The sequence below is a fragment of the Lacerta agilis genome, chromosome 5 (assembly GCF_009819535.1).
Source record: "Lacerta agilis isolate rLacAgi1 chromosome 5, rLacAgi1.pri, whole genome shotgun sequence".
Classification (NCBI taxonomy): Eukaryota; Metazoa; Chordata; class Lepidosauria; order Squamata; family Lacertidae; genus Lacerta; species Lacerta agilis.
The window spans coordinates 20954399-20980307 of NC_046316.1; the positions used below are offsets into that span (position 1 = coordinate 20954399).

Below are 25909 nucleotides of genomic sequence, written 5' to 3' on the forward strand. Positions count from 1 at the left end.
AGGTTCATAAAGCACCAGTTATGGTGCTGGAGGAGACTCTTGAGAGTCCCACGGACTGCAAAAAGATCAAATTATTCATCCTTAAAGAAATCAGCCCCGAGTGCTCACTGGAAGGAAAGATCCTGAAGTTGAGTCTCCAGTACTTTGGCCACCTCATGAGAAGAAAAGACTCCCTAGAAAAGACCCTGATGTTGGGAAAGATGGAGCGCACATCTGTGTTTCATTTGCGTTTCCTTTATTTGTTGTGAGCCACTTTGAGTGGGGTATATACATAAACAAACAAGCGAAATGTCATTTTCACTCCCCTCTGCACCCCCTGATAAGCCTCTCCAAAGGGTTGGGGGCTTATTCTGAGCAGTGAGGGGCAGGGATGGATGGCACTGCTGCCAGTGGAGCACAGGAATATCTTTTTACCTGATTTCAGGAGATTCTGTGCATCTCAGTCCATGTTGTTCAGGAGGGCACCCTGATCCTCTAGGGAGGCTTTGGAGAGGTGCAAGGGGAGGGCTGCAGAAGAGAGGAGGGGAAGGGAAATTTTTGCTTGTGCAACCTTTCCATACAATCTAGTGAAAACAACGGGGTAAGAGTTAATCTAAAAACAAATTACAGCGGAATCCAAAGGGAGGGGGGAAGCACTGGCACTCAAATCCTTTTAAACACTTTTAATATTTTGAGGATTACAGCATAGCACCCAAGTCTGTATGCATTGACTTGCAGCTAGGGTGTGATGGTTTGCTCAGTTCCTTGAAGACATTAATATGAGTCCTGCTGTTTGGAATTTGGAAGATCGGGGCTCTCTTCCACCAAGGATCAGAATCGTTCCCCAAGCTAGAAGTGGCCTCTCGTCACCTTGGCTGTGCTGCTGATGTGAAAAGCAATAGTTGGCCACTGTTACCTTCTAGAATTTGAATGCAGTGCTTTCTTCTTTTGCTTCTCAAAAAATAGTAATAATAATATAAATGCCTCGGTCAAATGTCTGTCCTTGGAGCCTTTCCTGTCCAGGAAGCTATTTTCAGCACTGGTAGAAAGGAGCCTCCTCACTCCTCATTTGAAGGAATGAGCAAAGTGAACTCAAATCCCATTGATTTCAGTGGTGCTTGCTACCAATGAGCCCTGTTTTTCTGTTTTGATCCAATGAGCCATGATTTAATGAACATCCAGCAAGAGATCAGGAGAGAGATAAGAGTCCCGATTCCCTTTCAGCCCCGCCCTCCATTGTTGAATGTGCTGCAGAGGGAGTTTGTTTGTTTCCCCGGCTACATGTGACTGGCTGATTAGATTATCTGTCTGGAAACTGTAGAAAAGGCTCCCTTTCCTTTAGAAGCTGCAGAAATGTGAGTTGAACCCCATAAAAACAGAGCTTTTCCTCTTTGCTTTTCCCCCTTTGCAAAAGGAGCTTTGCTTTTCCCCCTTTGCAAAAAAGCTGCAAAACTTTTAGCTGATCCTCAAAAAACAGGGTTTTCCCCTTTGCAAGAAAAGCTGCAAAACTTTTAGCTGATCCTCAAAAAACAGGGCTTTTCCCTTTGCAAGAAAAGCTGCAAAACATTTAGCTGATCCTCAAAAAAAAAAAAAAAAAAACCAAACCAGGGCTTTTCCCTTTGCTTTTCCCCCTTTGCAAAAAAGCTGCAAAACTTTTAGCTGATCCTCAAAAAACGGGGCTTTTAGAGGAGGAAAACCAGAAAAAATGTTTTTGTTTTCTTGTTTCCTCCTCTAAAAATGAAGTGCGCCCTATGGAGCGAAAAATACGGTAAATCTCATGGCAATCTGCTTATGTAATGGCCACAATATACATTTAGAGCATTATGAAACCTCGTTAAATGACCATGGCTTCCCTGAAAGAATTCTGACAGCTCTAGTTTGTGAAGGGTGCTAAGAGTTGTTAGGAGACCCCTATTCCCCTCATAGAGCTGCGATTCCCAGAGTGGTTTAACAATCGATCCCTCATCACGAGGAACTCTGGGAATTGCAGCTCTGTGACTCTCGGCACCTTTAACAAACTGCAGCTCCCAGAATTCTTTGGGGGAAGCCGTGCCTATTTAAAGTCGTATCATAGTGCTTTAAATGTGTAGACTAGGTCTATGTTCAAAGTATGCTGTAAGGGCAGAAATGGGTTTCAGCCATTGTGGGATTACATAAAAGAAGGAAAAACACAGTGAAAGTGGTATATGATCCTATGCAGGGGAGGTAATGATCAGTACAAATAAGTTTTAAGAATGCTTACTCAGAAATCCCATTGATGAACTCCAAGGTAGGACTTTGCTGTGGGGATAGATCTTGCCATATGTTTCAGTGGATTGGAGCCTGAATATTCTGCCAAAGACCATAGTCCACACTTACTACAATACAGTGGTACCTCTGGTTATGAACTTAATTTGTTCCGGAGGTCTGTTCTTAACCTGAAACTGTTCTTAACCTGAGGTACCACTTTAGCTAATGGGGCCTCCCGCTGCCGCCATGCCACCAGTGCACAATTTCTGTTCTCATCCTGAGGTAAAGTTCTTAACCCAAGGTACTACTTACGGGTTAGCAGAGTCTGTAACCCAAAGTGTTTGTAACCTGAGGTACCACTGTACTGTAATTTATTTGACAAATATGCTTATTAGCTGCCACTAACATCAAAACCATATATAACCATCGGTGTCCATAATCAGAAATGTATTATCTTTCTGTAAAATGCTGCATATATTTGCCACACACTGCATAGCCACTTTGGGGGGGGGGGTCATATGCAACTGCTGTTGTCTGGGATCAATTACAGCTGCTGTATGAGATGTCCACGAAGCAATCGGAAAGCCTATCATTTAAGGCTGGGGAAAATGCTAGGTTAGAGAGGGAGATGATTCTTGTTCCTCAGATAATTTCATAACTTTTATATTTTATAGGCACACTCTATTCTAAAGAACTCTGTTTTCCTTCACAGTCAGGGAGACTATAGTCAGAGGTAAAAAGAACAATTGACAAAATGATCTTTTTACCTCGGACTATAGTTGGCCTGACAAAATGATCTCTTACATTTTGCACAGTGCTTTCTTTCTTCTTTGTGGCTCAGAACGATCCAGCAAATAGCAGAAACATTTTCTAGGCCTGTTTTAGATTGAGCAAAATTGTGTCAATATTTGACAAATTGAGCTGGTGTAGCATGAAATGGCATACTTGGGGGGGGGGTGGAAGAGAAAAACCTTCTTGCTTGATTCTGTTGATCATATAAATTTGCCCCTAGAGGTGAGCTGTGAGCCGGAAATATCCCAATTCAAGCCTCACCTTACTCAAATTCACTTAGGTGGCCTTATAAGCCAGGATGCTGTCAGCCTTTGGTACCCTAACCTGTCCCACTGCTATTTCTGAAGACAGAGAGGAAGCTGGATAGGATTTCCAGCTATTGGAGAATGGGTCTCTGCAGAACTCCTTGACTTTCTCAATGCTTAGCAGGAGCAAAACCAAATAAATGTGCCAGAAGTATGTATGGATGTATTAACTCCTGACATTATTCCATGATTATTTACATATGATGGCCATTTTCATAGAGGGTGGTAGTCAACTATGCTTTACTCAGAATAGAACTATTAAAATTAATGGCCCTTGGTCATGTTCTTCCATTTCAGCGGGTCTACTCTGAGGATTGTGTGTAGTTGCATGCTAAGAACAATGTACATAGTGGTATATTAAGTAACGTGGATCCATTGAACGAGGAGGGAGGGAGCATCACGTGGGTAACCTGATAAGTGAGGGACTTCTGACCGACCTCAAGAAGCGTGCAGGAGGTCATGGCAATTCATGGCCATTTAGAACTTTAATTGATGTGGTAGGCACAGCCATAGAAAGCCGACGTTTGGTCATTCATATTCTTGTATTATGACTTACTTGGGAGTAAATCAAATTAACGGGACATACATCTGTGTGGATATGGCTAAGGTTGGGCTGCTAGATGGTAGCAGTGGTGGAGGGAGATATTGCACTAAAAATGCCATGGTAGCCATGCCAGGTCTCTGCTTGTTAATAGTTGAATTGCTGCATGCAATTGGTACACAAGTTGTGTGTGTTTTTTTAACCCTCATGAAATTACTATTTAAGTGTGCAAGTGTGATGAGAAGGATGCACCAAAGGTTTGAATCAATGCCCATGTCATATTCTGAAATATGTTGCCTATCTGTGCAATTTTTCTGAAAGCCTTTATAACTTCACAAGGTGTCTGACTTGGCATTAAGTAATCTAGGGAAGCTTTTGCATCCCAAGTTGTGGTGTTGTTGTTTTATGTTCTGGTGTTCAGTTTTTGTCGTTCACATAGGCAGTAGAAATTATATGCGTTGGCTATTCTGCAGTATTTTCAAAGACGTGATTTTGCTCCCTCAAAATCTCTACTATTTAGTTTTTGACCAACGATATGTAATTTATTACATCCTACACCCCTCCCATTTGTGTTTCCTTTGCAACAAAATGAATGGGGCGGGATAATGTAAGTTGCGTAGATGCTGAGGTGAATAGTGTAGCTTTTGCCAGAAGATGAACTGCGACAGGGCGGAAACAGCACTGCATGCGAGATATACAGGGCAGTATGGAAGTATCTTGCACCCATACCCTGAAGTCAAGCCAAAATGTTAAGGAAGTAGTGAGAAGCAGTTGAAGGAACAGAAGTGAGTTTGCCACAGACAGAGGTGTACTTTCCCCTCTTCTTTATTTAATTTCATCCCTGATAACTGTTTCTGGATCTGTCTGTCTGTCAAACGGCATTAGTTTCAACTTGCACCAAACGCAATGAGTGTCTTGGTGGCGCTTCTAATTACATTGCATCAAGTAGCAATAGGAACAGCATAGCACGAAAAGAAGGATGCATGGAACAGCCCCTAGAAACTTAAGACTAAGCAGTCCTGGAAACTCCAGAGGCAGACTTCCACTGGAGTTCTGAGAGACTGCTCCTTTTTATAAATGTCTTCCAACATCGCTGCATATGAAGTGAGCCCGCCTGAAAGCTTCCCGTAGATCTCTGCGGGGGTCAAAGCTTCATGTCGTTGGCCCACCCACAGTCGTGTGGGCTTGGAGTGTGCGTGAGTTTAGTGAGACAGATACTTACACAAGGGATATAAAAATAGGCCAGCTCAGCTATTTCTCCGCTTGGCCATGGAGTTTGCCATAATCCAGGGGTGGGAAACACATGTTGTTGTTGAGGGCCACATTTCCTTGGGAATAATATGTTGCAGGCTGTATGCCGGCAATGCACAAGGATGCAACATGTATCTGGTGGAGCTGGGATCAGAAGTACAGTTGGTACCTCCGGTTGCGGATGGGATCCATTCCAGAGCTCCGGTCGGATCCCAAGGTTTCCGCAACTGGAGGGTCCGCTTCTGTGCATGTGTGCATGGTGGCAGACCACATCTGCACATGCACGTGGCGCGGTAGAGCGCTTCTGCGCATGTGCATGCAGTGAAACACTTCCGGGTTTGCTGTTTTCGCAACCCGAAGTTTACGTTACCCGAGGGTAACGTAAGCCGAGGTGCTACTGTACATGGAGAATACCTGCTTTACTTCATTTAGATTAAGTATGTGGGGGGGGGATGTTTAGTGTGTCTGCCGAGTTTGTGGGATGGGGAACCATTCCTGTGCCATTAGGAAAGGTTTTTTTGTTTTGTTTTGTTTCTGAGTTGCTAAAAAAAGAACCAAATTGGACTGCAAGGCAATTAGTATTTTGACCAAAGCTGCCATGACAGGGACCAAATGAGAGACACATTTAGCTCCACAGATGTAATTAAATAAAACATGCTGCTGGAACATATGCTGAAAGATTACAGCTGAGGGTTGCTGCGTGTTTGAGGAATTTTTTAAAAATAGGCTTATTAATTATTCACAGGCAAAAATGGCATACTTAAAAGACCACAAATATTTTTCATCTGCTTATTCAAAAAACGGAGAGAAGATTTCTCTTCTTTGAGGATGTGGTGTGAAATAATGCTCCTTTAGAGTGTTAGTTCTCCATTGTATAGCCCTGCTGTCCTCACGCCCACAAAAAAGGCAAAATATTGGGGGACTCTGTTTTGCTCCACATTAGGGCAAGGACACAGCCTGTTTAAATTAGCGATGTTCACTCACCGGCGATTTGGCAGAATTCTGCGAATGTTTGCTTTGGGTTGTTTTCTTTTTTTAACACTCCCCCCCCCACGAAAAGGCCTAACATTTAAATATAACTTCGTATTTGTGTGCCTGTCTTACACCATAGCGGAAGAGCTGGAACGAATACATAAGAGGAGCCAAGCAGTTTGTTTCTGTAATGTTTTGTTGGCAGAATTGGGGATGGATCCTGTCACGGAGCCAGTCTAATTCCACTGCATCTTCGGTCTCCACAGCTCAGACACTGATCTGAGGGTGATCATCTACAGTACCTCGGTAAATAATTGGGCAATGGAGTCTGCCAGTACTTAATAGGTATGTGTGATGTAGCTGCTCTTGTTGATACTGAAGGCCTGGGTGAGTGGCAGCCAATGGGGTTCCGACATTGTTGAATTCCAGCTTCTATCAGCTTCAGTCAGCATGGCTAATGTTCAGGGATGATGGGAGCTGTGTTTGGAGCAGGGAGCCATTAGAGCAGTGTGTGACACCCCCAAAGTGGGCTCTAGTCTTACCCTAGTGAGTTATCCAGGTAAATGCAAATGTGTGAAGCTTACTGTAATCACATTGTAATAACTTCAGGTCTGGAGAGGGTTAAGGGTGCCAGGCAGAGAAGAAGGGGTTCAGCAGTGCATGGAAAGACATCAAATGGATGCAAGCTTTACTCTTAGACTGAGGTGGGGAAACTTTTTGGCCCTTATCTGCTCCCTTCTCCCAAGGACTAGCTTGGAGAGGTGGAAGGGACAACCCACCTGTCAGTCACCTGACATCATTGCTCTGTGTCATGATGGGCAGGAGGGTTGTTCCTCCCTCCTTCCCACCCACCTGTCCAGGTCCCTTGTACATCCGCTTCACAAGTGCCTGGGAACCACGGTGCAAAGGGCTTTCCCAGCCCTTTGCTTAGTTGCTTGGGAAGGGTTGTTGCCCACACTACCCAGATGCCTGAAAGTAGCTGGCTGACGAGTGCTTTGAGAAGCGCTGTGTCGAGTGCTTTGCAAGCCCTGTGCTCGGTGCTTCCCAGGCACCAAGCACAGGGCTGACCAAGCTGGTTTCTGCAAGGATTGGCAGTGCAATCAAGTTCCTCGTGCGGAGCTCAGTCATGCTGCTGATCCAGCAGCATCTCTACCTGTCCTACCCCCACACCCCACCCACTCTTGCTGCTCCTCCTCCCCACCCTCTCTGTCTGTTTGCACCATTCACCCTCGCTCTCGCCCGGCACTCTGGTGGTTAGCAGAGTCGTGCCACAGGGCTAGACGGGAAGGCACTTTGCTGCAATGCTGCTGACGATCACCAGAATGAGCATCTTCTGGTCCACTGTGCATTCCAGAGCACCAGACCAAAACCTAGGGCATTCCAGGATTGAAACAGATGCCGGGATTGACTTCTGTGATCCGGGAGGTCCCGCTAAAAGTGGGACAGTTGATGGGGATGCTACCCCTGATCTAGTACATGACTTCAACCCTGATCACTGCAGGGATCCAGCTGTGTGTTCAAGATTCCCTTGGGGAACTTGGTCAGGTAGCCTACCTTGCTATGTCTCCATCCAGCTGTGTCTCTTACCTGCTCCACACCTGACCTCTCATATGATATCAGGTTTGGGGCCAGTTGGGTGTGTGTAGTACAAGGATGTGGTTTGGGGAAAACGCCCTTGCAGGCCAAATAGAAACCCTTGCCAGGCCAAATTTGGCCCACAAGTTGGGGAGGTAGACCTGGAATACTCGTCTCTCAGAGGCCAGGTCCCCTTAATCTTCACCACCACTCAATCACCAGATCTTCGTAAATGTTAGACCTGTTCTCTGGTTCTAGTTGCGTATGTTTTCATTTGCTTCTTTACGGGGAGTGTTTACTTTGCTCCTCCACTGGAGAAAAATCCTCCAGACACCCAGGGCTCCACTGAGTTCCACCAAAACTTCAGAATGGATTACGCAACCCGACGTCTGCCTTGTTCAGAGAGGCCTGGCACAACTTTCTTCCCATGCACCTAGGCCTCCAGCATGGTGAAAGGTGTCTGATGGAAGATGTAGCCAGAGCTGAGAAATTTGTTTCCCTCGCCTCCGTATTTTTTGAACAGATGCAGAGCATTTATCTGCAGAGAGAGTGAGAGAAAGCATACTTCCAGAGTTTTGTGTTTTCCAGTCAATCATTATATATCACCCTGCTACACAGCTTCTCCACTGATAAAAGAAACTAGTTTGGATTCTCTTTTGCAAGAAGATGTCCTTAAGAATAATACACCCTTGTACCTCTTGAAAGCATTTTGAAATTTTGGAATAAAAAGCACTATTGTCCATCATTCTGTTAAAATCTTTTTGTTCATTCACTATTATGCTAGACAAATGCCTGTCCTGTTGTGTGTGTGTCTGTGGATTTTTTTGGTTTGTTTTATGATGCATGGGGTTGGCTTGAGGCTAGCAAATCGCTCAAAATGACAGGGTACACTCAATGCTTTGTTCACTTAAAATGGGTTCTGTCTATCAGGGTCTTCAAAGGATGATACACACATTAGAGGAAGAGTTAGGATTTATCCCACAGAAAGCTAATATTAAATAAAATTACTGTCAGGTTTTTTCTTCTCCTCCTAGGCACATTCTATGAGGTGGCAGTGGCTATGATTGGATAATGTGCTCTTGTTTTTATTGGTGTCAAAGTCTGATGGATGTGGAGAGTAAACTCATAATACATACTTAATATTTTCTCCCTTTTACTCCAGTCAGTCGAGTTGACTATATAAAGTTTGCTATTGAACTACAGGGCACGTAAAGGCCACCAGGAGAAAATAACGTTACGTACTTTTTAAGGACTGTTGTGGAAAAGAGGTATTAGGCTCCATCAGATAGCAGAGAGGAGAATAGCTTTTAAATAAATAACAGAATTGCAATGTGATGGAGTTGAAAGATTTAATCTCTCAGATGTTTTAGTTGTACATGAAGATTTCAGCGGATTGCTCTAGCAAAATGTGAAGTCTGGAGTCCAGCAGTGTATGAAATATATAATACAGAATTATGTCGGCAGAGGCGTTGTAAGTAGATAGATGAAAGTGGAATCAAAGATAGTGTTCCATTATACTGCAGTAATAGAAGCTGACCTTGCGAGACTTTGGGGAAATATTTGTTTTTAGGGTTTCATTGAATAAGTAGTGCATATGGGGTTTGATCCAGAAATGGGAGAGATGCTGTTTTGTGGATTGTTATGTGAGAGCATAACAATCCACAAAACAACCCACAAAATCCTGAAGTTGAGGATCCTGTTGTTGAGGCTCCAATACTTTAGTCACCTCATGAGAAGAGAAGACTCCCTAGAAAAGACTCTGATGTTGGGAAAGATGGAAGGCACAAGGAGAAGGGGACGACAGAGGATGAGATGGTTGGACAGCGTTCTCGAAGCTACTAACATGAGTTTGGCCAAACTGCGGGAGGCGGTGGAGGATAGGGGTGCCTGGCGTGCTCTGGTCCATGGAGTCACGAAGAGTCGGACACGACTGAACGACTGAACAACAACAACAACAACAACAAGTGAGAGATGCGAAACAAGATGTGGTTGTTGCAAGAGATGTGGGCTGGCGCACCTCCTGAGGCATACCTCTGGAATTCATTTCTCTTTGCACACACAAGAGATTTTAATGGTGTGATAAACCTCAGTGTTCAAAACTCCCATTGTTCTAGGCGAATTTTATTAGCGCAAGCAGTTTCTGAGCTCTGGGCACAGTACTGCACCTAAGATTTCAGATTAAAACTGCAGAGTGGCAGGAAAAGTGGACCCTTTCCCACCTCCCCATGTCCAGCTACTCTCTGTGCAGCATAGCTGTCAAGTTTTGGATTTGAAAATAAGGGATCAGCAGCCTCACCTATCCCGGGGACAGTCACATGGCAGTGGTGGGCGGAGCCAGAAGCAAAAGTGGGCTGCACTGGTGTGAACGCGCGCAGTAGGCATACTGTATTTTGGAAACGCTGCCCGTGGGCTACGATACCTGTAAGCGCGGGAAATGGCTCCCGCTTGCTTTGAGGCTGCAAGGAGGCGAGGTCTTCCCAGTCCCTGGCCAGCAAGGGGTGGGAAAGGAGCTGCTTCCTTTGAGAAAACGGGAAATTAAAGGGATATAAAAAAGAAGGGATAGCAGCGGGAAACTGCTTGAAATAAGGGAGATTCCCGGGGAAAACGGGATACTTGACAGCACTGCTGTGCAGGGGCCATGCTAATCTCTGTATCATTCCAATTTTAGTAAATGTGCTGCCGAAGCGAGCACAATCCAGCTACTCTCTGAAGGCTGGAGAAGAGACGCTCTTAAGAATATTAGGGGGTGGGCAGGCAGGGGAAGGACTAGACCATGTGAAAAATGAACATAAGTTCATTCATTTTCAGTTTTGTTTTATATATATATATATATGTATATGCGCGTGTCTAGGCATTCCTTTGTTGTACCCATAACCTAGGCATAGCTGTCAACCCTCCCTGCTGTTTCCCAATGCTATAATAAGGGAATTTCCTGCAAAAAAGGGAAAGGTTGACAGCTATGATTACCTAGGCTTAAGGCGCCATTTAGCTCCTAGCTTTCATATCTCAGTTTCTAACACTGATGAACCTTAGCCGACATATTCTGCCTGATAAATTAGGTTTGCTCTGCTTGGCTGAGCCCATCAGGGAATGATCTGTGGAATTTTGAGTGTAGAACAGGTGAACATCTGCTTGCTCCATTTTGCTTAAGGGCCCATTGGTAATATGTTAGGGTGCTTTCAAGTTTTGCCCCTAACAGTTGCTGTGACACCAAATAAGGAAGTGTGACAGAAAATGTTAACTTGGAGGTAGGCAGTTTTCGAGGTTCCCGCTGAGGAGAAATGTCATGAAAGATTCTGAAGAAAGGAAGATTTTCAATACAGCTAGCAAGTTTTTAAGGAGGGTTTTGCATGTGCTTATTTCCTATGGCACGAGGAACCACTGTTGCTGCTTTGCCTCGGCTGATTTGTAAGACTGAGGACTCAGCTATACAGCTGCAAATATAACATGTTAAGTGTGTTTTATGTGCATTATACAAATGTGACACTAGATGGTGATGGTGAGCTTATGGCAAATTCAATATTTTTAAAAAATGCTTTTTAAAAAAGCATTTTCACAGCGTTTTTTATACAGTGGTACCTTGGTTTAAGAACAGCTTAGTTTATGAACAACTTAGATTAAGAATGCTGCAAACCCGGAAGTAGGTGTTTTGGTTTGTGAACTTTGCCTTGGAATAAGAACATGCTTCGCTTCCTGTTGAGTGTGTTGTATTTGTAAATTGAGTCCCCTGCTGCTATGGGAAAGCACACCTTGGTTTAAGAACACTTTGGTTTAAGAACGCCTTGGTTTAAGAACGCTTTGGTTTAAGAACGGATTTCCGGAACGGATTAAGTTAGTAAACCAAGGTACCTAGATTCCACCTGATAAAAGCAAGGAATTGTTTGTGGCTCTGATAAAATAAGGGACAGCTTATATTTTGTACAGATGGGCCCACTTTTCTTTTGGCTCATCTATTCCCCTTTCCAGTAGTGTTTGTTAGAACTTGTCCTACTGTGCCTTATCGTTAGGGCTGACCTGGTGCTATTAACCTACTTTAATATTTTATTTTCATGAGTGTTAGAGCTTATGAAACATATTGTAAACTTTGTTTCAATGCTGTTTGACACCCTTTCCATTCCTGGCTACTGCTACTTGCTTTGCAACATACATTTCCTTCTTCTGTGTTTGCCCTCACTGCCCCTCGACCTCAGGTGCCCCCACTGGTGACCCTGCTAATTGCATGAATGGGATCATACCACAATACCTGACATCTCCATCTTCTTGAAATGATGCCACCTCTTGCCCTGTGGTCAGGAATCGGGCAGCTCTGCTAGCTCCTAATACTGCCAACAAAAATAAGTTTTAGTTCTGTAAGTATCTTGAAAGATGATTCATACTCATGATTGTGGCACTTATCAAACAAACAGAATGATTAGAAACGTATGCAGATGTTCAAGAGCTGTAAAGTCTGAGTTTGAAACAGCCCGATGATGGGACTGAGGAGAAAGACTTATCATGTGAATTTGTTTTTTGCCTTTTTAGACATGGCCTAATCAGAATTAGGAAAATGAAACCCAGTTTATGTAGTGAGGTGGCTAGATGGTGTATATTTTGTGTTTTCAGTAAATAACTTGCCCTTTGTGATGAAATGTGCTTGCAGGAAGGATGGCTATGTCAATTTTGGTTTCTCTCAGTTTCTCCCCCTCCCCCCCCCCAAATCTTGAGATTAATTCTTCACATTTCCATAGCAGATTGCGTTTTTTAAAACTTACTATACACATTTATATGCAATTTTGCCCAACATAATGTATTTTTTAAGTTCCTTCCACTGTGCTTCTCCCACCCCTTGCAAAACAGACTCCTTCCTTGTGCTTCTCCCACTCCTTCCTTGAGATCTTCTCTCAAGCAAGTAATCTAGGAAGGATCTCTGGGGAGGGGGGGGGGAGAGAAAGCCCAGCAAAGCTCATTTCTGCTTTTATTAGAGCACAATTGACTTTTAATACTACTTCAGTTTGGGAATAAATGTTCTCATTTAGTACCGGCTTGGGGCTTTGAAAGCTGTGGTGATTCACCTCAATGCTGCTTTCGCATGTAGTAATGGTGAACATTTTGACCATTGTCCTGTTCTCCAAACTAACTGATGGGGGCTGCAATCCAGCCCCATCTACTATTAAGCTTTGAAGTGGTGGTGGATAGAATGGAGGTGCCCTTCTGCTTACTTCAGCCAGTTTAACTAGCCCCCCACCAGCTGCTGCCAACAGAGTGATCCTTATGATACTCTGCTGCTGAAGACCTCCCCACCCAACCACTGAACGTGTGGACAAGTGGGAGACAAGTGCTGGTGGTATCCCCACTAAGGGTGTCTGATAGAAGTTCTGAAATGGTGCCTTCTGAGGGCAGAGCTGAGTTTTACCTAAGGTTAAAACAAAATTCAGAAATGAAGGTGTCAGGAACCCCCCCTCAGGGCTGCTGGAGAAAGCGAAAGAGCATTATAATTACCGAGATCCTCCTAAATTATATTCCAGCGAGGAGAGTTCTCAAGGCGAAGATTCCTCCTCCTCCTCCTCCCCCCTGCATTCCTCAAGTGGTGAGAAGCCAGCAGAAGCAGGGAGGAGGGGTAGAGGCGAGACGATGAAGCAGCCTTATGGCCGGGGGGAAGGCTGGGGGGAGGATCAGATTCCCACGCCCAGAAGCAGGGAGGGGAGGGGTGCACGTCGGATCCCACGCTGGTTTTGCTGGGCAAGGAACAGGAAGTAGTTATTCCTGGGATCTGTCTAGTCAGGGATGGAAGTGTTTTCTTTTGCTCTCACTGTACAGATTTTTGAGCACAATAAAGAACTTAGCTTAGAAGTTCCTGTGTCTGGGCTTCACTCATGAACAGCCACTGAACGTCGTTACAGCATCCCAGGAATCCCTGCTGGCTGTTTGTGAGAGGTTTTATTTTCTTTTCCCCTTTGCCTCTTATCTTTTGGCTGCTACCGGGAGACGATGAGCACGGACGAGCAGGGAATGGCAGAGGCGGCCCAGCAGATTGCAGCATTGCAGAAACGAGTGGGGGATTTGGAAGCCTATGCAGTGAAGGTTAACGCCCGACTGGAAGAGAGGGAGAGCCAACTGGCAGCGCTCCAGCAGAGGGCTGGTGAGCAAGTTTGGTGGGGACCCCGGGAATTACCTGGATTTTAAGACTGAGATAAAGTATGCCCTGAAGCTGCAGGAGGCGGAGTTCACCAATGACAGGGAGAAAGTTGCATTTGTGATTACTCATCTGGAGGCGGAGGCCAGGGCCTGGATCAGGCCTTTAATTGCATCAGAGGATGCTGCTCTGCAGGACCTTACGCAGTTTTTTGATGCTATGGATGCGATGTTCACATCCTCGGTCGAGAAAGATGTGGCCAGGCAGGAGCTGCTAGCGCTCAAGCAGGGAGCCATGACCGTGAGAGCTTATTGGTCAAAATTCTCAATGCTCTGCCATACCTTGCATTGGGACTTATCCTCCGAACAGAGCCAAGCCTTATTTGAAGCGGGGCTCAATGAGGAAGTGAAGGACGAGTTGGCACGTTGTCCTAAGCCGAAGAACATGAATGAACTGATGCGGAGCGCTCTCTCCGTGGGCGTGAGGCTGGAGGAGAGGGCGCGTTTGAAGGGATCGCACAGGGCGGAGCGTTTCTTAAGCAACCGTATTCCAGGCAGTTCCGGCCATGCGCCCAGAGTACAGCAGCCAGAGCCGATGGAGATTGGGGGGGCGCCTGTGAAGCCATCCCAGGGGCCAGGAGCGGGGCGCAAGGCTGAAGGCAAGGCCCCTCGGACGGGTCTCAAATGCTATGTCTGCTCCCAAACGGGGCATTTTGCGAGATCATGCCCGCAGAGGAGGGGGTGGCAGGGCATGGCAGGAACCGTTCAGCCTGAGGGGGAGAAGGTGGAACCACAGGGAAACGAGGCAGCCTGGCTGGAGAAAGGAGGGGCCAGCAGCCAGGCGGAACGGAAATGAAGGTGCCCCGGCCAGACGCGCCCAAGCCCAGCATTGTGGTTAAGGTGACGCTAGAGCTTCCCAATGGTCACCCCTTGGAAGTGGAAGCCTTAATTGACTCAGGTGCCAGTGCGAATTTTTTCAGCAGAGACTTTGCCTTGGAGCATCAGTTGCATCTGCTTCCATTAGACTTTCCGTTGCAGGTGACGACCATCGATGGAAGGAAGTTGTTGGGAGGGGAAATTGCCCATCAAACCCCTCCAATGCGCATGAAAATAGGGAGGCATGCGGAAGTAATCGCTTTTAATGTCACCACCTTAGCAGGGCCGCCCATTGTATTGGGCATGAGCTGGCTCAACCAGCATGACCCGGTGGTGGCCTGGCACCAGAGGTCACTAACTTTCGGATCAGCACATTGCATGGGGCATTGTCTGGGTGGCAGGAGTGACTACAATGGCAAGGTGTTGGCAGCAGCGGTCCAGATGTGTGGGGGTGGAGTACTGCCTGAAATCTATGCAGAATTCGCGGAGGTGTTCAGTGAGAAGGAGGCCGATCGGCTACCACCCCACAGGCCTTACGACTGCCAGATCAACCTGGTGCCGGGAGCAAGGTTGCCCGCGGGGAAGCTCTATGCCATGTCGGATCAGGAGATGGATGAGCTCAAGGAGTTCATTGACAAGAACCTGAGACGAGGGTTCATACGGGAGTCCCGGGCAGTCGGAGGAAGTCCCGTTTTCTTCGTGGACAAGAGAGACACCACCCAGAAGAGACTGGTGGTGGATTATAGATTTCTGAATTCCTTGACGCAACCCCTCACATTCCCAATGCCCCGCATCGACGACTTGTTGACGAGGGTGCGCGAGGGCAAGATTTTCACTAAGTTGGACTTACGCGGAGCGTATAATCTGATACGAGTGCGAGAGGGGGACGAGTGGAAGACCACCATGTTTACCCCCCTGGGCAGCTATGAGTATTTAGTTATGCCCTTCGGTTTGCAAGCGGGAAGCCCCTGCTTCCAGGCCTTCATGCATCACGTGCTGGGTCCTCTCCTCTACAGGAACTGTGTTTGCTATTTGGACGACGTCCTGATCTACTCGAGGAACGAGGAGGAGCACGTGCGTCACGTCAGGGCGGTGTTGGAGAAGCTGCGGGAGCATAGGCTGTACGTCAAGCTCGAGAAATGCCAGTTTCACACCAGAGAAGTGGACTTCCTGGGTTATCGTTTAACCGACAAGGGGTTGGCCATGGACGGCGAGAAGGTGAAGGCGGTGCTGGAGTGGAAGAGCCCTAGGAACAAGAAGGATGTGCAGCGGTTCCTTGGGTTCAGCAATTTCTACCGCAAATTCATTCCCAACTTTGCCAAGGTGGCGGGGCCCATAACGGACTGTTTGAGTGGCAAGAAGAAGTTCGTCTGGTCAGAGGCGGCCCAAAAGGCATTTGAGCGTTTGAAGAGGGTGTTTGCGTCGGAGGAGCAGCTGGTGCACGTGAACACGCACGCTCCACTTAGGGTGGAAACAGATGCCTCAGACCGCGCAATTGGTGCCGTGCTTTTGCAGCAAGACAAGGCCGGTGATTGGAGACCGTACGCTTTCTTCTCGAGAAAGTTGAACAAGTCTGAGCGCAATTACACAGTGTGGGACAAGGAGCTGCTTGCCATTTATGCGGCCTTCAAACAGTGGAGGCACTTTCTGGTAGGGGCCACGCACCAGATACAGGTCTGCACAGACCACAAGAACTTGGAGTACTGGCGCACGGCTAGGGTGCTCAACCAGCGGCAGATCAGATGGGCAGAGTTTTTTGCCGGTTTCCATTTTAAGATCCAGTACGTCCCGGGAGAACAGAATGTCAGGGCGGATGCCTTGTCCAGGAAGCCCGAGTACTTGGCCGACGAAGGAGCCCCGGAACCGAGACATGTCTTCAGTCAGCAGCAGTGGGCCTGCGGGGGGACCTTGGACCTTAGGGGGGAAATTGCCAGATTGACCAAGGACGATGAGTTCGCCCGCAAGCAGCTGCAGGAGCTTAAGGAGGGCAGCCCAGAGGGAGACTTTGCTGAAAGGGAGGGGCTGCTTTTCCGCAAGGGGGCAGTGTACGTTCCAGATGGGGGGTTGCGGGCCAAGATACTCAAGCAGCTGCACGACACTCCCACAGCAGGTCACTTTGGTCAGCGAAAGACGATGGACCTGGTAACCAGGGACTTTTGGTGGCCAGGGGTGAGGGAGGATGTAAGGGAGTATGTGCAGGGGTGTGAAATGTGTCAACGGGCCAAGGGGGAGAGAGTGGCACCAGCGGGGCTGTTGGAACCGCTGCCCACGCCCAGGGGGCCTTGGGAGGTAGTTTCGGTGGATTTCATCACCGACTTGCCAAGGTCCCAGGGGCAGACGGCGGTGTTGGTAGTGGTGGACTTGTTCACCAAAATGTGTCACTTCATAGCTTGCCCGAGGGCAGTGTCAGCAGAAGAAACGGCCAAGCTGTTTCTCAAGCACGTGTTCCGTCTGCACGGCCTGCCGTCGAGGATTGTTTCGGACCGTGGACGGCAATTCACCTCTAGGTTTTGGCGCAAGCTCATGGACTTGCTGCAGGTGGAGGTGGCTCTGTCCACGGCCAGGCATCCTCAGACCAATGGCCAGGCGGAGAGGGCCAATGGGGTGTTGCAGCAGTATCTGCGTTGTTACGTGAACCAGAGACAGAACGATTGGGTGGACAAGTTGCCACTAGCAGAGTTTGCGTACAACAACGCAGAGCATGTCACCACAGGGATGAGCCCTTTTATGGCCAACTACGGGCGGCATCCTCGAGCTTTCCCGGGCAGGGACGAGGAGGTCCTGGAGGTACCGGCGGCGCAGGAGCTGGCTGGGGAAATGGTGAGGGTGCATCAGCAGCTAGTTGAAACGCTGGAGAGGGCCAAGGAGACCTACAAGAGGGATGCGGATAGGCACAGGAGGGAAGGGGAAAGCATTCAGGTAGGAGACAAGGTGTGGCTCTCGTCACAGGGATTGCCCATCAGGAGGGGGTGTAAGAAGTTGGTGCACCGAAGGTTGGGGCCGTTTGAGGTAACCCAACAGGTTAATCCAGTCACCTTTCGCTTGAGGCTGCCGGAAAGTATGCGGATTCATCCCGTGTTTCATCGTGCCCTCTTGTCCAAGTATAGGGAAGGGAGCCGGTTTCATAGGGAGGCCAGGGAGGAGGTACCAACCCCGGTGTTAGAAGAGGAGGATTCCTACAATGAGGTTACGGAGATCCTGGATTCCAGGTGGAGGGGAAGTGAGCTGGAGTATCTGGTGGCATGGGAAGGGGAGCCAGAGTCCGAGAACACATGGGTACCAGCAGGCACCATCTCGGAGGAATATCTAGTGCATGAGTTCCATGCCTTGTTTCCACATAAGCCCAAGCCGGCGAGGGGCTCGTGGGAGGAGGTCTTTGCTCCCACGGATGACAGTGAGGAAGAGTTTTGGGGTTTCCGGTCTGGTGGGGAGCGGGACGACACAGAAAGGGAGTCAGAGTGGGAAGATGAGGTCCCTGAGGGTAATGAGGTGGAAGTCGGGTTACCCATGGGTTTCCAAGACATCTTCGCATCCACGGAAGACGAGGAGGAAGATTTTTGGGGTTTCCCGGTATCGCCCCTCAGGGGGGAGGGGGGCGAACTAACAGAGGGAAACGAGGGGGGAGTACAGCAGGTGAAGCCCAGAGCCTCGGGGGAGGAGGGGGGCTTTGAGGGGGGGGTGGATGTCAGGAACCCCCCCTCAGGGCTGCTGGAGAAAGCGAAAGAGCATTATAATTACCGAGATCCTCCTAAATTATATTCCAGCGAGGAGAGTTCTCAAGGCGAAGATTCCTCCTCCTCCTCCTCCCCCCTGCATTCCTCAAGTGGTGAGAAGCCAGCAGAAGCAGGGAGGAGGGGTAGAGGCGAGACGATGAAGCAGCCTTATGGCCGGGGGGAAGGCTGGGGGGAGGATCAGATTCCCACGCCCAGAAGCAGGGAGGGGAGGGGTGCACGTCGGATCCCACGCTGGTTTTGCTGGGCAAGGAACAGGAAGTAGTTATTCCTGGGATCTGTCTAGTCAGGGATGGAAGTGTTTTCTTTTGCTCTCACTGTACAGATTTTTGAGCACAATAAAGAACTTAGCTTAGAAGTTCCTGTGTCTGGGCTTCACTCATGAACAGCCACTGAACGTCGTTACAGAAGGTTTATTTTCATTTTTTTTAATAGAATTTTTATTATTTTCCATATATAAAGCAAAAGAAAAACACTACAAATACACAATAAAGAATACAATAAACAATGAACAATAAACAAATTCAACAACAATAACAATGAACATAAGAAAAACATATACATACCTGAACATACACTAATCTTTATACCCTTCTTGTTTCTATCTTCTCTACATAGGGACTTCCCCCGTTCCCTCCACTGCATTCAAAATCCATATATATTTTGGGTAACTTTATATCTTTTTCCATCAACATTTACCAAATCTCTTAATAATCTTTAGATTTGATTAATCAAATATAAATCATCACTTAAACTCAATATCTTAAGATGCTCTTAAACAATTAAATCATTAGCAACAAAATTTCTTCTGAACAATTTTATCTAACATTAACAAGCTAAAGCCAATTCTACTAACTAATTCAGCTCAAATATTCAATTTTACACTATTTGCTAGGTAATCCTTAAATTTCTTCCAATCCTGTGACACCTTCTCCTCCCTCTGGTCTCGGATTCTCGCGGTCAGCTTGGCGAGTTCCATATAGTCCATTAGCTTCATCTGCCATTCTTCCACTGACGGGATCTCTTCGCCTTTCCAGTTTCTTGCAAGTAGAATTCTAGCAGCTGTTGTGGCATACATAAAAAACACTCTGTCCTGACTGGGTATCTCTTCGTTGGTCATGCTCAAAAGAAATGCCTCTGGTTTCTTACTAAAGGTAATTTTCATTACCTTCTTAAATTCATTATAAATCTTGTCCCAGAAAGCATTTACCCCTGGACATGACCACCACATATGATAAAAGGTACCTTCCACAGATTTGCATTTCCAACACACATTTGTCATTTTAGCTATCTTAACTGGTGTCAGATACCATCTATAAATCATTTTCATGATGTTTTCTCTTAAACTATTGCAAGCCGTAAATTTGATACCATGAAGATTTATTTTCATAATAGAATCATAGCAGCGAGGAAAATGCTTGGTCACATTACCTGGCTTCCTTGTCCATGGCAAACCACTGTGTTCTTGTAAGCATCCCATAGTATTTTCAGTATTTTGAATATGGCAACATAAAGTTTAGAAATTCCAAAGGCTGCACTGAGGAGGAGCTAGCCTGAGACTCCTTTTAGGAGACAGATTCCACGGGTCTTTTGGACATAGGCGGGCAATCTGGGAATGGTTCCGCATAATGTTCCACACCAGCAGATTTCAAAGGTAGCATTCCTCGCTTGCTTAGTTCAGAGGATTTTATTGGGCTGTATCTAATCTTCAATTTTTTTCCAATCCAGTTTTTAATTTTTTAAGTATTCTTCAGCTCCACCAAAAAGCAACGAAGGTGTATTTTGCAAGGTGAGTGTGTGGTAATTGGCTCAGGTGCGTTTCTAAGCAAGTGATTTTTATATAGAAATATGTGGTGGTTTTATAAAGAAAAAAAAATCAGCTTTAAATTGTGTAGGATAAATTGAGTGTGTTGCACTCTTTAGAACTGCTACATTTGCTTTGCAACCCAGCCACCATCCTATTCCTTTCTGCCCTTCTGTGTGCAATGTTACATGCATGAAAGTTGCAATGTCAGAGTGGCAAATTAGAGATTGCCTTTCTTCTTTCAATTTATATAGCCAGTGACCATACTAAATCTGCATTAGCCCAGAAAATTGGGGCCCTTTTAAGTCTACATATGCTAGATGCCATGCCTGAAGACCATTGAAATAGGTTCAGTCATAGAGGAATACTAAGCATTTGTATATTGCTATTTCCAGGTGTTCAAAGCATTTGCTATACATTCTCTCTTTTATCTCCTATTACGTTGCCATGTAGGTCAGTATTATTATTATTATTATTATTATTATTATTATTATTATTATTATAGACAGTGAGGTGGGTTGATGTTTAAAGATATTAAGGCCACTAAGGAGTACACAGCTGAGCTAAAATTTGAACTTGTTAATTTCTACTTTGTAGCTCCTAGATGATTCATTTAAGTGATGCTTCATTACTACTCAGAACAAAGGATGTTAAAAGGGAGTTAAAATTTTCCATTCTGCATTGTCTTCGTCCACAGTGGTTTGAAATTTTCCTGTTTGCTATGGCCAGACTTAACAATGCAATTATGTGGAAATAGCTGTTGGAGAGGGGCAAGAGGCGTCATTTGGAGAAAATTAGGCCGTGATATGGGATGGAGAGTGGGTGGAAGTTCCTAGGTTAATTTGGAACTAGAGGGCGGGGTGAAGAAGAAAATTCTGTGTGAAAGCTAAAATTGGGCTGCTGGAAAAGGGAGGCAAAGAGCTATTTGTGTTTGTGTGTGAAGGAAAGGATTGGCAACCAGAAGTGAAGTAGATAGGTAGGTATATATATATATATATATATATATATATATATATATATATATATATATACACACACACACACACACACACACACACACACACACCCTATAAGTTATAGTAGACAGTTAAAACAGTAAAACAATACAGCATTGTAGTTTGTCCTAAAATTATAAAAGTCTTGCACCAAGAAGACCTGAATTCTGCAACTGGTGCATGCTATGCAGCACATAATTTATGCAGATCATTTGATATTTTCCCCTTTTTCCAGAATAATTTCCTCAGCTTCTCAGGAGGGCGAAGCACAACACTTCTGTAGATCCTAATGGGGTCTGTTTGTTGTTCTAAGAATTGTGACATTTCCCCCTAACATACTTAATTTCAGGAAATGCATAACCTTTTCTGCAGAGTGCAAATGGTATTTCGCTAAGAGGAACGAATGGTGCTTTTTTTGATCTCACATCTTATTGCTTCCTTTTGTTTTCCTTCCTACTTGAAGTAAAATATTCTGTTTTCTGTTTTTCTGTTTGTTGTGACTTTCTGCTTTCTGCTGCAGTGTTGTTTCTGACATGTCACTTTTGCTGGTACCTTCTAGCTTGTTTGTGCATTGTAAAATAGTGAAAAAGACGACTAAATGTCAGACTTCTTTTTTTTTTAAACACCCCAAAAACTTTAAAATTTGACCCAAGACTGGACTTTTCAAGAAGGGGTGTGTGAGAGAGGATGAAAAAGTTGTTCTGACCTGGGTTCTTTTCTTTGTGAAGAGCTGAAACATATATCATTGTTTTTGGCATCCCTCTGCCTTAGGAGACAATGGCAGAGTACGCCTTTAGGGGTGAAGTCAAACTGTTGGAGAGTTTCAGCGCCTGCTGTGGCTGTAGAGACTGATACAGGAGAGATGCGTTTGGTTGCAGGTAGGGCTGAGGAAGGAGTCCAGTTGTGCTGCTGCAGATGCACAATGGTGTTTCTACTCTCTGTGCTCCTCCCAGCATATATCATGGTATATATATATATATATCATGAGTAAAGTGATTACTTACCTTGTTAAGTGTTGTATGAGGACCCTCTCAATAATGATAAGGCTTGTCATAGAAGTTGGCTGATTTGCATGAATAACGGCTGCCTATAAAGTCCATCAATAGGCAGCCAGCTTGCTCTGCACGTGAATGGTTTAGCCCACATGGCAAGGGTGTTTTTAATGCAATGGCCACACATGCACAATATTCACACAAACAAGTGCTTTACCCATGACTACAGTTGCGCCTGTTTCAGCCCTGCATGAGTGGGAAAGGAAATGGGTCAAGAAAGGAAATAGAGGCAATGCTTTTCAGGCAGTTTTAATCTGTTCCAGTTAAGATGGCAGGATATTCCACCCCTACTACACCCAAAATTAAATAGTTCTTCATAAACTTTGCTTTGGGCAGAACTTGGGGGCCAAGGCCCTGTCCCAGACTAGCCCCTGAACAGATTCTGTAGCACTTGAGATCTTTCTGATCTGTGTCTGTATCAGCCCTTTCTGAGGTCATCTAGCATGTGAAGTATATGCAATGAAGATTAAAGTGCCTCTGGTCACGTACAGAGTGTATTTTCTTTTAACACTGAGTAACTACAGTCAGCCCACTTTCGTGTGGCTTGGAATCAAAACAGGCTTGATCTTCAGCACTTCCCTTGTTTATAAAAAGTAATCACTGTTATTGTGACAGGTGAGATTTCTAAATGCACAACAGAATGATGAACAGGTACTTGTGTGATTTGTGTCTGCTTTTGGATTATTTTGAAGAGGACTCCCTGTGTTTTGCTAATTCACTCACTCAAATTGGGTTCTTGTTTCAAGCTTCCTGGTGAGAAAATTCAGGAAATTGGAATTTTATCATTTCCTGTCTAATCTCATCAAATATGCAGTTTAAGCAAATTCTGGTGATTGTCCCTTAAAAGAGAGAGAGAAAAGAAACCCAGAACAACACGATTGCCTTATCACGCAATTGCCTTGTACGTCATTCATATGTGACACACAATTTTAAATAAGGTGTTTGCGCATATTAAGGCTGCAATCCTGATATGAAGTAAATTCCATTGAATCCACCATTCCACATTATACATCTGGTGGGATACAGCGTAACTGATGGTTCCTGACAAAGAAATGGAGGAGCTTTCAGTTATGCAATCTGTGATCTGAAACTGTGACATCCAAATGCAGGTTTACCATGCGACAAACTGTTAATCTGAACAATGGTTTCACCAACGAACTGTGTGAGCTATAAATGCCTCTCTTGAACAACGGCCACATTGAGTAGCTGGGGGGAAACCCTCCAGTCAGTTCTCATCTCAAGTGCCAAATATGCTTCCACAAAAGAAGCAGTGTGTTAGATAATGGTTAGTGAACTCTGTGATATTAAAGAGCCTCGATTTATGCTTGGTATTAATCAATAAAGAATAATGTGATGCCTATCAGTATGAGTTTGTTTAATTAAATGTTGTTAATGGTATTTACCATTTTAATTGATATGTACCACCAGACACCTAAACTGAATTGAGCATCAAATTGGAGAGATGTTATCCTTCTTTCCTTCCTTCCTTCCTTCCTTCCTTCCTTCCTTCCTTCCTTCCTTCCTTCCTCCTCCTCCTCCTCCTCCTCCTCCTCCTTCTTTTGGGTTGTTCCCACTAGCCAAACAGACAGCGGAATGTTTTCCTTTCCATTTTATGAAGGGAGGTTTATAATTGACAGATATTTTATTTCGTGTGAACTATAAGCCAGTAAACACCAACATTTATGATTACTAGTCCTGGGAAGAAGAACCATCCAACATATACAGGGGAATGGCATCTTGCTGATAAATGAAAAGCTGCAGTTCTAATTAAAAATATTGAGAGAGCAATACTTTGAAGAGCAGCCATGCTCAAAACATCTCCTATGTTTGATTGACCCCAGAAACGCCTCATTTTCCCTCACATCTTTGTATCTGGCACCAGGCTGTCTGTTTTTCAATTGAATTACTGTTTTTAAATCCATTATAGCGTCCACAAAGCAACTCGGCCATGCTCTCTGCAAAAGCACGTCGAACCATCTATGCATGCGCCTAACCTCAGAGAAATGAATTTTCAGGATGCCTACCAATCTCCTTAACATTACCCCCCCTTCAGATATTTCTCTGAATTGTCTTTTCATTTCATATATACAACTTTACTGATCAGTGAGTTTTGCTAGGATTGACATGTGGAAACTGGGCAACATCCAGTGAGTGCCTGCTTGTTCCAGTGTGGAGAGCCAGTGTGGTGTAGTGGTTAAGAGCGGTGGACTTGTAATCTGGGGAACCGGGTTCGCGTCTCCGCTCCTCCACATGCAGCTGCTGGGTGACCTTGGGCTAGTCACACTTCTCTGAAGTCTCTCAGCCCCAATCACCTCACAGAGTGTTTGTTGTGGGGGAGGAAGGGAAAGGAGAATGTTAGCCGCTTTGAGACTCCTTCGGGTAGTGAAAAGCGGGATATCAAATCCAAACTCTTCTTCTTCTTCTTCTTCTTCTTCTTCTTCTTCTTCTTCTTCTTCTTCTTCTTCTTCTTCTTCCCTTGCACAATTGCGTGCTCGGTACTTGCCCTCCAGAGCCCAGTGCATTCTCAAAATCTGCTCCAGGGGGGTCTTGCAATTCTCCAGAGCATATTCTGGAGGCACTTGGTTGCGGGAGGGATTGCAGGATGATAAGAGAAACACGAAGCACAGTTGCCCAAGCGGATGCCCACTCACACTACATTGAAGGTGCATGGAGATTATAGGGTGAGTTTTCCAGAAGAGAATGCTAGTGTTTTTATCCTTGATTCTAACATCCCATTTACACTGCATTACCTCTTGTGCTATGGACCCGTGGCTTTTTCACCACACTACATTTTTTAAGGGCGGGAAAGAACTGCGTTCTGGAATGCCACCTGGAATTTCACCCCATGCAATTGCAACGTAGAACTGCAATTTTCTGGGTTAAGAGGGTTGCAAATGGGCTTTTTTCCACCCCTGGAAGCAAATAACATTGAAATGGGAGCTAAACTTCCTCTAGATTCTGATAGCTTTCCAGAAGTGGTTTTTATGCCATGTGAAATATCACATAAAATGTGGAAATTATTAGGTAAGTAAACGTCTTAAAAATCAGGCAGGGTTGTGCTGTTTGAATGTGGCCTGAATCTCACCCCATGGCTGCAACGTTTAATTTGTTCAATCAGTAGACAAATCAACTGAAGCCAGCATGGTGTAGTGATTAAGAGCGGTGGACTCGTAACCTGCTGAACCGGGTTCGCGTCTCCACTCCTCCACATGCAGCTGCAGGGTGACCTTGGGCTAGTCACACTTCTCTGAAGTCTCTCAGCCCCACTTTGTTGTGGGAGAGGAAGGGAAAGGAGAATGTTAGCCGCTTTGAGACTCCTTCGGGAAGTGATAAAGGTAAAGGTAAAGGTAAAGGGACCCCTGACCATCAGGTCCAGTCGTGTCCGACTCTGGGGTTGCGGCGCTCATCTCGCTCTATAGGCCAAGGGAGCCGGCGTTTGTCCGCAGACAGCTTCCGGGTCATGTGGCCAGCATGACAAAGCCGCTTCTGGCGAACCAGAGCAGCACACGGAAACGCCGTTTACCTTCCCGCTGTTTATCTACTTGCACTTTGATGTGCTTTCAAACTGCTAGGTGGGCAGGAGCTGGGACCGAGCAACGGGAGCTCACCCCGTCGCAGGGATTCGAACTGCCGACCTTCTGATCAGCAAGTCCTAGACTCACTCTGTGGTAGTGATAAAGCGGGATATCAAATCCA

At 45.7% G+C, this 25909-nt stretch overlaps 1 protein-coding gene and 1 pseudogene across 4 annotated transcripts in view; one reads left to right on the top strand and one right to left on the bottom strand.

Moving 5' to 3' along the window:
* The window catches only part of GRID1 (glutamate ionotropic receptor delta type subunit 1), a 668524-nt gene that overhangs the window by 60041 nt on the left and 582574 nt on the right, over positions 1-25909 (top strand). The window lies entirely within an intron of this gene.
* On the bottom strand, positions 10271-10336 carry LOC117047640 (annotated as a pseudogene).